This window comes from Akebia trifoliata, chromosome 3 (genome assembly GCF_017979445.1).
Source record: "Akebia trifoliata isolate Shusen 1 chromosome 3, ASM1797944v1, whole genome shotgun sequence".
Classification (NCBI taxonomy): domain Eukaryota; kingdom Viridiplantae; phylum Streptophyta; class Magnoliopsida; order Ranunculales; family Lardizabalaceae; genus Akebia; species Akebia trifoliata.
In genome coordinates, this window is record NC_141377.1 from 23,364,346 (window position 1) to 23,375,018 (window position 10,673).

A 10,673-nucleotide genomic window follows, 5' to 3' on the forward strand; every position below is an offset into this window, starting at 1 on the left:
AGTTCCGACTCAGTATACCTTAAGTCCAAATCTGGGGTAAAAGTGCATCGGGGCCCAACAAACGAGTAAGTTTTAACATGAACTTCGATGAGTGTTTCAATCTCGGATTACAAATGATAATTCAAGCTCGAAAAATGAGTTAGTTACTCTATGGATTGAGAAAACGACTAAATATTTGAATCCCAAGAGATCAGGGATTTGTGATAAGATAAGATACAATTTGATCCAAAATATCGGGGATCGTCCTAGAAGAAGTCCCTAAATTATGGAATGAACATGGACACATTCCAAATCAGGTATATTATAATTCTCAACCCCTGTTGGGTAGGAGGACTGATTAACACAACAATAGGAGGAATTAGGTTTTTATTCTTACAAATACAAGGGGAAGAGCATTAAAGAGGTATGTTTTCTTTGATACATAAAAACTCTATTAACTTTCATACTGAAACGAACTTGGGTGTCGGAGGGTGTTGTTGCAGACACACCTAGGAGCTCAAAGATCAACCATAACAAAGCAGCAAGTGCAGATCTTGAAGTAGTGCAAGAAATTGCATCTACAATTTGGAGTCATCCGTGAGAAACTTATAAGGAGAAGCTACGATCATGGTGAGAACAAGATTAGAGGGGAATAAGAACGAAGGAACTGTGCCTTAAGCCCTTGCCGCTCCCCAAAATCCCATGTAGGTTATGCATTAGCTACTTGTGCAGGTGAGGGTAGAAATGTGGGCCAGATTGGAATGGCATGATGCAGAAATACAAATGCTGATCAAGGAAAATGAAGAGTTATGTCAGTAGGGAGTTGAAGGAACAGAAGGTATGGGAGATTGGGATGCTGATAGGTCTGAGCAAGTAAATCAAAACATGTTGTGGACTTGAAAAAGATTGTAGTTACTAGAGGAATTACTGCAACTCGGGAGCCTATGACCAGGGAAGAAATGAAAGATTTGCTACACAGAAGGGATGATGAGAATACGTAAGAAGGGAATGTTGGTAGAATCGCTCGGAATGTAATTTGAGAGCTTAGAGGAACCCCGTTCTCAAAAGTAATCATGACAACCGAGGCCCCGAAGGTATTCCATCCTCCGAAGTTCGAAATGTTTGATGGCATCAAAGATCTATTGGAACACGTACTCCACTACATGAATCAGATGGTCCTTTATCACGAAGATGATGCTTTGATGTGCAAACTCTTCCCATCCACTTTGAGATAGGGCACGATCATATGGATCCAAGAATTCCCTTCTAGATCGGTCATAAAATTTTCCTAGCTCGAGGAACTCTTTATTGCCCAACACATCCACAACAAGGAATGGAGGGTCAAAGTAAATGCTATTTTTCTTGTAAGACGAGTGCGAGGAAACTATTCGAGCTTTCATAGCCCGATTTAAGACAAAGCTTCTGACTGTCCAGGAATTAGATGAAAGGTCGGTTTACATAGTGTTTATGAAAATCATAGTCTTGAGGACTAGATTCTATGAGTCCTTGATAAAATAAGGACCCACGATATTGGAAGACCTCTACGTTAAACTGTTGAAATATATTTTGGTAGAAGAATCTATGAAGGTGCAGAGCCAGACAACAAAGACTGTTCTTGTTAACATGATTGAGGCCGAGCCCAAGCTAGATGAAAGATCTATTTGCACATAGAAACTAGAGTAGAAGAGAGGTTGGGACACAAGAGCTAGAGCATCGTGGAAGATGAGGTGGAAGTATCACTTACGTATCACCATAATTATGATACCAAGACTTTACTTTGGCTTAGTTTGGATGAACTTGAGGATACCGAGTGAATTTGCAAATATAAATTCCCATTAATCCCCAAAACATGTTCATACCAATCATCAGTTTTCAACAGTCGTCATCGGAGTCAATCTTGGATCGGTTTTGTATTTTTTTTTTAACCGTTAAGAAAAAGCAATTATTTTAATTAGTTTATAACAAGGGAAAAAAAAGAAGTAATTATTTTAAAAATCCAGGCATATTATTAGGGACCTCAGATTACTTATTTATGACGTGTGGAGAATGGATATTCAATAAGTCAAGAATTGAATTATTCAAGGAGTGGTGCTAGTTCATATCCATCGACAATATTTTCATTATTTTGAATTTTTGATATATATATATATTTTGTGAAAGGTTCTATCCTTTTTCATATCAAAATCAAATAGAAAATTATAAATTTATAATTTATCCCGAGGCGTACAAATCTACTGTTCCTGAATTTGTTGACAACAAGAGAGTAGAAGATTGAGTGTGCCACGTGGGGTAGTCAGATTATCACGACTTGCTTTCATAAGATTTAGTAGTTGTGACCTGTGATTGTTATAGTAACTCCTTTTCAAACAAATAGCATAGAGTTTCTTTCTTGGGACATGGGTTCCACTCTCCAAAGTCTATTAATTATTTCAAATCAAATGAATAAAATCCTATTTGAGCTATACACTGCATTTTCTTTAACCATCAGAACTGTTGAATCTTGAAAACCCATCAGAATCATTGAATATAGTAGGGAGTAGGACCCACGTTGAAATTTGATGACTAGGTCATGATTGTGGGAGCAGATCCTCTATCGTGTGATTCTTTTACAGGCTCTATAGCTCTTATCAATGTTTGAAGGTGTGCCCTTTATCAATACGGTTGCATGCAACCATTTAAATTTAGGAGTTCTATGACCATCCATTTTCAATACTTGATTAAAGTAAATAAAAAAAAAAAAATTCTTTTAAAAAAATTTGATCCAAACCATGAATCCAAGAGGACTATTTTGATATTTTTTTGATTTACTAACTATACATCGGCTAATCTATTTTGTTTTACTGAAAAATATATGATTATTTTTATTTAAATGTATATTAATTAATAATTTTTAACCAAGTTAAAAGAAATATCTCGTCTGAGATGGGTTGAGTCGTCTGAGACAACTTGATCTTGTCCATGAATAAGATGAGACGTCAAAACGAGTTTTGATACCATGAAACTTGGAACTGACCCGACTTAAAAATGGAACTTGAACTCAAATTGAACGGGGAGTGGATCCTCTATTGTACGTTTTCCTTCGGGCAAACACTTTGGCCCCCTGTAATTTGACATAATTTCATGTTAACCCCCTAACATTTTGCTAATTGCACTTTCCTCACTTATAATTGTCTAAGGGGCTCATTTACATTCTACATCTACTTGCCACTAACCAAATATTAAAAACGTGATGTGTTTTCTATAAAGACCATATTATTTTATTTTTCTTGATAAACAAAAATATCCATGTGAAAAAATGGGTACATACGTAAAAGTGAGAATGCTTACCTCGGAGCATTTGTTAATTATCACTTTAAAAGTATATTTTTAATAAAAAAAATAAAAATAAACAGATAAAATAGTAAAATAACATTTGAATGTCAACACCCTTAGTGAAATGGGAGGTAAGTGCAGTTATCAAACTATAGGGGGTCAAAGTGTAATTTACCCTTTTCCTCAGAGCCGTGATTTTCCAACTTGAGTATTTTCACTCAGTTTGTCGTGGCAACGGTAATGTAGATCGATTTTTTAAAGATGCTTTGGGATACATAATAAATTGATCAACAGATCTGTGCGCTTGTCACGTTAGACAAAATGAAAATACTCGAGTCAGAAAATCATTATCCCCTTATGATTCCCTATAGTGACTTTTAGGCAGTAGAGCTTGAAAATCTAACATTTCAGCCTTGAAAGAATTATGACGTAGATCAGATTTTTCTTTTTTTAAATGAAAAAAAAAAAAAACAATTTTTTAAAGCTTGATGAAGGTTTGGAAGATGGATATAGTATGATTCCGAATTTTAAAATTTTTAAGAATCGTGATGAATGCATGCTGTCTTGGTATGCCATTTGATATGCGGCGGATGAGGCAAGGGCACAGAGTCATAGACTGTTTTCATCGAGATACACAGGAAAAAGACGTGCGGTTGCCCTTGCCACGTCAGCCGCTAACCCACTGCATATCAAGACCACATGCATTCACCATTATTCTTTTTCTAAAGAATGAGATTTTAATTAAGTATCCGTGATGTGGTTGCCAACGGTAGGTATAACGTATTACAATTGAACCTGAGCTTGATGTGAGAAAAAATTGACATATTAAGTCGAGGCAGCCCCATTTCACATCCTGCCTTGAGGTTGAAAGATTCCTAAATGAAAGTTGCTCGTATAATTGAAGCCTAAGTCAACTAGTGCATTTGACGGGGACTCAGAATTCTTTAACTTTGCGTTGTTCGAAAAATCTACAAGCCGTCTTACTCATTCAAAATTAATTTACTATTAATCATTTTGGCTTCCCTTCTTTGCTTGGAATTTTGTTTTCATCAAAAACCTCTCTTTCAGGAGTTTTCTTCTCTAAGGAATTTTTGATTTTTTCTTGAGAATGAATTACAACTTCATCCCATCTTCCTTCCTCTTCCTGATCTTGATCTTGATCTTGATTGTCATCATGATTGATCTCCCACTATCATTATGCCAAGATGATCAAGTTACACCAATTGCTCCCAATCATGCCAATGTGACAATATAGCACGCATCAATTATCCATTTTGGGGGAACGGAAGTGTGGAATACTGTGGCTGAGCAGGTTTTGAGCTCAAGTGCCAAGATAATATTACTCCTCAAATTAAGATTATGAATGAAACATACAGCGTTTTGTCAATCAAGTGGTACTTAAAATCTATGGGAAGAAACTTGCATCACAACTACCTCCTCCGCATCAGATCTGAATCTTATCATCCAACATTACCATCTCTAAGCTTCATCACCAAACATCACTGCCACTATCAACATAACAGTTTGTACATCACTGCAAGAAGGGTGTAGACCGGAAGTCACGGACTCAAAAAGTTCCCTTATTTTTTATTAGAACCCCCAGATTACCCTTGTAACATTTTAAATTTTATTTTAGGCCCATTCTTAGGCAGCCATTCACCCATTAAGGCCCAATGACTTTTTCTTCAACCTACGCCTAAATAGCCCAAGCAGTTCCATATAACCACTATACCAACATCCTACAATTGATTTACCAACCAATCTACCTATTTGGACCCACCCAAAAACCCATTGAGCACATTACCAGGAAATATATATATATATATATAGAGGGTCACGTTCCTAAGACTCATATTGAGACTCACATTGCGACACACCGTTTTGTCTTATATGGGCAAAAATGTTTGGAATGAGCTGATTTTTTGTGAGGATGATCTCTGTGATGAGGGGATCATCCTGGCAAAAAATCATCTCATTCCAAAACTTCTAACCCCATCAAAATTGATTTACAAAAATTGGACGGTCTATAATTTTTCAACAAAAAATGGACGGTCTAGAAGTTTCATAATGAGCTGATTTTTGGCAAGGATGATCTCCTCACCATAGAGATCATCCTCACAAAAAATCAGCCCATTCCAAATATTTTTGCCCATATAAGACAAAACGGTGTGTCGCAATGTGAGTCCCAATATGAGTCTTAGGAACGCTGTTCATATATATATATATATATATGGGTAGCGTTCAAGGGCAAACTTTTTAGCAAACTTTTTGGCAAAACATTTTTCAAAACATGGGTTAGAGGTTTTGGAATTGGCTGATTTTTGGTGAGGATGATCTCTACGGTGAGTAGATCATCCTCACCAAAAATCAGCTCATTCCAAAACTTCTAACCCATGTTTACCAGTTGAAAAATTGTGGACCGTCCATTTTTTGTAAACTGTTTTTGATGGGGTTAGAAGTTTTGGAATGGGCTGATTTTTGGTGATGATGATCTCCGCACCATAGAGATCATCCTCACCAAAAATCAGCCCATTCCAAAACCTCTAACTCATGTTTTGAAAAATGTTTTGCCAAAAAGTTTGCTAAAAAGTTGGCCATTGAACGCCCCCCATATATATATAATATATAGGGTCGGGTTCCTGCGACACACATATAGACAACGTGTTTGTCTTATATGGGCAAAAATGTTTGGAATGGGCTGATTTTTTGTGAGGATGATCTCTGTGATGAGGGGATCATCCTGGCAAAAAATCATCACATTCCAAAACTTATAACCCCATCAAAATTGATTTATAAAAATTGGAAGGTCTATAATTTTTCAACAAAAATTGGATGGTCTAGAAGTTTCATAATCAGCTGATTTTTGGCAAGGATGATCTCCTCACCACAGAGATCATCCTCACAAAACATCAGCCCATTCCAAACATTTTTGCTCATATAAGACAAAACACGTTGTCTATATGTGTGTTGAAATGGTTGTCGTTTGAACCTGATCCTATATAAATATATATATAGGGAAATGTTCAACACCCTAAGTTTTACCACACACTTTAACAAACGTTTTTTGTCCTACATGGGTTAGAAGTTTTGGAATGAGCTAATTTTTGGTGAGGATGATCTCCTCACCATAGAGATCATCCTCACCAAAAATCAGCTCATTCCGAAACTTCTGACCCATGTAAGACAAAACGCATTTGTTAAAGTGTGTGGTAAAACTAAGGGTGGCGAACGGGACCCATATATATATATATATATATATATATATATATATATAGGGTAGTGTTCAAGGGCAAACTTTTTAGCAAACTTTTTGGCAAAACATTTTTCAAAACATGGGTTAGAGGTTTTGGAATGGGCTGATTTTTGGTGAGGATGATCTCTACGGTGAGTAGATCATCCTCACCAAAAATCAGCTCATTCCAAAACTTCTAACCCTTGTTTACCAGTTGAAAAATCGTGGACCGTCCATTTTTTATAAACTGTTTTTGATGGGGTTAGAAGTTTTGGAATGGGCTGATTTTTGGTGATGATGATCTCCTCACCATAGAGATCATCATCACCAAAAATCAGCCCATTCCAAAATCTCTAACCCATGTTTTGAAAAATGTTTTGCCAAAAAGTTTGCTAAAAAGTTGGCCATTGAACGCCCCCCTTATATATATATATATATATATGGGAAATGTTCAGCACCCTAAGTTTTACCACACACTTTAACAAACGTTTTTTGTCCTACATGGGTTAGAAGTTTTGGAATGGGCTGATTTTTGGTGAGGATGATCTCTATGATTAGAAGATCATCCTCCCCAAAAATCAGCCCATTCCGAAATGTTTAGCCCCATGTTTACAAGTTGAAAAATCGTGGACCGTCCATTTTTTGTAAATCATTTTTGATGGGGTTAGAAGTTTTGGAATGAGCTGATTTTTGGTGAGGATGATCTCCTCACCATAGAGATCATCCTCACCAAAAATCAGCCCATTCCGAAACTTCTAACCCATGTAGGACAAAACGCGTTTGTTAAAATGTGTGGTAAAACTTAGGGTGCCGAACGGGACCCTATATATATATATATATATATGGGTAGCGTTCAAGGGCAAACTTTTTGGCAAAACATTTTTCAAAACATGGGTTAGAGGTTTTGGAATGGGCTGATTTTTGGTGAGGATGATCTCTACGGTGAGTAGATCATCCTCACCAAAAATCAGCCCATTCCAAAACTTCTAACCATGTTTACCAGCTGAAAAATCGTGGACCGTCCATTTTTTGTAAACTATTTTTTATGGGATTAGAAGTTTTGGAATGGGCTGATTTTTGGTGATGATGATCTCCTCACCGTAGAGATCATCCTCACCAAAAATCAGCCCATTCCAAAACCTCTAACTCATGTTTTGAAAAATGTTTTGCCAAAAAGTTTGCTAAAAAGTTGGCCATTGAACGCCCCCCTATATATATATAGGGTCCCGTTCGGCACCCTTAGTTTTGCCACACACTTTAACAAACGCGTTTTGTCTTACATGGGTTAGAAGTTTCGGATGAGCTGATTTTTGGTGAGGATGATCTCTATGGTGAGGAGATCATCCTTACCAAAAATCAGCTCATTCCAAAACTTCTAACCCCATCAAAATTGATTTACAAAAAATGGACGGTCCACGATTTTTCAACATGTAAACATGGGGCTAAACATTTCGGAATGGGCTGATTTTTGAGGAGGATGATTTTCTAATCATAGAGATCATCCTCACCATAAATCAGCCCATTCCAAAACTTCTAACCCATGTAGGACAAAAAATGTTTGTTAAAGTGTGTGGTAAAACTTAGGGTGCTGAACATTCTTGGTTTTCAAGAATGCAAATACAAATAATGACTTTCATGACATAGGCACATGTTAACATTCAAGGCTGGTTGCTTGCAGGAAACCAAACGAAAAGAATAGGAAGTAGAGGCACATATGGATATGCAGCTTGCTCAAGAGGCTACTAATGCAAAAATGACTAGAGATATAAGGAATAAGGTATGTTCCTTTAGATAATTGGACGTTTTCTTATAGTATGTGCATTGCAACTCATACCTTATGTACTATATGTTTTTACAAGAGAGGCCTCACCGATGAACTTGGTGCAGAGGCTACGATGATGGATGCATTGGAGAAAGTTGAAAAAGAGCTTAAGAAACCACTTATGAGGTCTGACAAGAAGGGGATGGCTGTTCTTCTAGCAGAGTTTGATTAATAAGAAGTAAGTTCTGGTCCCAACATTTTGCAACTTGTAGCATTGTGATGCTTGTGTGAAAACTCTATTGATGATCTTCAAATTGATATAATTCCAATCAAAATTTTAATGTTATTTTTGCTGATCAATATTTTCTTAGATATGGGAGAACATGCTTCTTATTGCTCTTCTTGCACTTGTTAATTTTAAACCAACCTCGGCATTCAAAAAAAAGAGTTGCCAAAGTATGAAGAAGAGTTGGAGCTTAAAATTGCAAAGGCTCAGATAGGTCCTTTGGTGGCTGGTACCCTAGCTGAAACAATGGCAGCAAATCATTACTATATGCAGGCACTCAAGCATCATATTTCAGATCTTCAGGATATATTGTTGGACGAAATAGAGATGATTCAAGCGAGTCATCTTGGTTTCAGAATAAATTTAAAACCATGCCAGGTTTTGGGTTCCCATTATACGTATATATGTATCTCAACCCACCATTGAAGCTCTCCATCAAATGAGAAAAAAATTTGCACGAGATTTCAGAGAATCCCAAATCAACCAATCACACAAAAATATCCTTGCTAGGCTTTATGTGATTTGTCATTCGAGATTTTGAGAAATCTTAGATTGACTTTTCTGTGAGAAAAACACAAATTCTCTAGAGTTCTGTGGAGGATATTTTTCGTTGGGTACCAAGGGGCGGCACGTGGCACCTAGGGATTCGGGATTAGATGTGAAAATCCAAGGGTAAGCTTGATGACTTGATCGTAAGTCAACAATGGGCTCGGGTCTCGGTTGATCGGGGGAATATCGGGTCAAAATTACCGTAAAATGACTAACTCAACCCAAATCTCAATTGATATCCACTTACTAAAATAGATAAAGATAAAATTGGAAAGAGGGTTGAAAGGGATCCTAGGGTTTCACGTTTATAGGGGGTAACATTGGTATGTTATCTCGACCCTACACGTGTTTAAACAAAGTAAGTGGTACTTGGAACGAGCCAGTCCTACCCAATAGTAGAGCAGATCAAGTTAACACCGTCTGGTCTAACTAATCGGGCAAGACAACTTAAAGAGAAATCTGGTCTGCTTAGTAGGGCAGACCTAGTCCAAATTTCTACTTGATTCTAGATCGCGCATGTCAAGTCTGGAGATTTTGTAGAAGATCTCCTAGGAATCCTAAACTCAATCTTAGATATCCCAATTTTGTTTAGGATCCTTGCAATCATGGGATTCGCCGTGATCACATCCCAATTAAGGGGAAAATCCTAATTTGAGGGGATAACCTATAAATAGAGGAATTAACAAAGGTGAGGGGATCTTTTTGGCCAAGAGAGAAAGGGTTGAAACTATTATTTGATTAAAATACTATTTTTCTCTACAACTCTAACTTAAACATCGAAGGATCATTTGCAAGTACCACACAGGTGCTTATAGGAAGGACTGAGGAGCTAGTTCGGATTAGTAGGACAGGGTTGATCTAAGTAAAACTTGATTCCGTCTCTACAAATTTGGCGTCGTCCGTGGGAACGTAAAAAAATTGATTGAAGTCAAAACAATGGTGAGACCCACCAGATCAATCGAAGAAAACGCTTTTCCCCTTGTTGCGCCTACTTCAGAGGCTAATCTCTTGAGTATGTTAGAAGAGATGAGAAAGCAACAAGAGGAGATGTAGAAGAAAATTGATGATTTGACTGAATAGAACCAGGAGCTGAGTTGGCACATAGAGAACTAGCAGAAAGAAAGGAAATATCTTTTACTTCTTGACGAAGATAGTCACGAACCAAGTGTAGAGAGCAGTTCTCGATCGCGAGACTTAAGCGAGAGGGATGAAACTAAAGTCGTGACCACTGCAACAATTTGAATCGAGCCCAACATGGGTTTGACGAGAGAGGAGGTCAGAGATATGATTCATAAGGAGGGGAATTCAGGAATAAATTATCCAATTGAGTATTTGTTCCACTTTCTATAAATGCTTACTCTGTGGGAGGGGAATGAAGGTTGTTTTCTTCTAGTCTATAAGGGAACACCCTGACCTAGTTCCACAAGCTACCAAGTAAATCAATCGCTTCTTTTGAGGAGTTTTGCACTGCCTTTGTGGCTCATTATATCTGCAACATAAAAGTTGATAAAGATGTGAATGTTCTACTCAGCATGCAGATGCAACATGGAGAA

The 10,673-nt window shown here is 37.3% G+C and overlaps 1 long non-coding RNA gene across 1 annotated transcript; it reads left to right on the forward strand.

Moving 5' to 3' along the window:
* The first annotated feature begins 8,200 nt into the window (after nt 1–8,200).
* On the forward strand, nt 8,201–8,869 carry LOC147406161 (uncharacterized). Its single transcript, XR_015175773.1, has 3 exons — nt 8,201–8,300; nt 8,411–8,523; nt 8,657–8,869. It is a non-coding gene; the product is annotated as an uncharacterized LOC147406161 (long non-coding RNA).
* Nucleotides 8,870–10,673: the final 1,804 nt, after the last annotated feature.